We start from the raw sequence: 1349 nt of genomic DNA on the forward strand, positions 1-1349 counted from the left end.
AGGGGAACAGCCAAGTTGTTGTCCTTCAATCTTAGTTGTGGAGGGTGTAGCAAGCTCAGCTCCAAGTCCAGTCGTGCTGCTTAGCTCAGGTGCTGTGCTCAATTAGTTGCGGGTGCGTGTAGCCACCATCCCATGCAGGAGTCGAACCAACGGCCTTGTTGTTAAGAGTGCACGCTCTAGCCCCTGAGCCACCTGGGCAACAGCTCAGCTCAAGGTGCTGAGTTCAGTCTTTAGCTGTAGGTGGGCATAGCCCACCATTCAAACCGGCAGCCTTGTTGTTAGGAGCATGTGGTCTCACCAGCCGAGCCATCTTGGCAGCTCAGCGACAGCTCAGCTCGGGCGCAGCATCACTGGCCCATGCAGGAATCGAACCGGCAACCCTGTTGCTCAGAGCTTACACTCTTGGGTAAGCTCTTAACCAACTAAGCCACTCAGCCAACCCTGTTCTTAATTTTTTGAGGAACCTCCACACTGCCTTCCATAGTGGCTGCACCAATCTGCGTTCCCACCAACAGTGTATGAGGATTCCTTTTTCTCCACACCCTCTACAACACTTGTTATTATTTATCTTGTTAATGATAGCCATTCTAACTGGTGTGAGGTAATATCTCATTGTGGTTTTTATTTACATTTCTCTGATAATTAGTGATGTTGAGCATTTTTTTCATATGTCTATTGGTCATCTGTATGTCCTCTTTGGAAAAATGTCTTTTCAGGTCCTCTGCTCATTTTTTTAATTGGATTGTTGGGTATTTTTGTTGTTGAGTTGTATGAGTTCCTTATATATTTTGGATATTAGCCCCTTATCGGGGGCGTTGTTTGCAAAAATCTTCTCCCATTCAGTTGATTGCCTGTTTATTTTGTTGATGGTTTCTTTTGCCGTGCAGAAGCTTTTTAGTTTGATATAGTCCCATTCATGTATTTTAGCTTTTACTTCCGTTGCCTTTGAAGTCAAATTCATAAAGTCCTCTTTGAACCCAAGGTCCATAAGTTTAGTCGCTATGTTTTCTTCTATGCAGTTTATTGTTTCAGGTCTTATGTTTAGGTCTTTGATCCATTTTGAGTTAATTTTGGCACATAGTAACGGATAGCTGTCTAGTTTCATTCTTTTGCATGTGGCTTTCCAATTCTCCCAGCACCATTTATTTAAGAGGCTGTCTTTTCTCTTTTATATGTTTTTGGCTTCTTTGTTGAAAATTATCTGTCCATATTTATGTGGGTTTATTTCTGGGTTCTCAATTCTATTCCATTGGTCTGTGTCTGTTTTTCTGCCAATTCCATACTGTTTTGATTATTGTTGCCCTGTAGTACAGGCTGAAGTCAGAGAGTGTGATCCCTCCAGCATTGTT

The sequence above is a fragment of the Hipposideros armiger genome, unplaced genomic scaffold, assembly GCF_001890085.2.
Source record: "Hipposideros armiger isolate ML-2016 unplaced genomic scaffold, ASM189008v1 scaffold_443, whole genome shotgun sequence".
Classification (NCBI taxonomy): domain Eukaryota; kingdom Metazoa; phylum Chordata; class Mammalia; order Chiroptera; family Hipposideridae; genus Hipposideros; species Hipposideros armiger.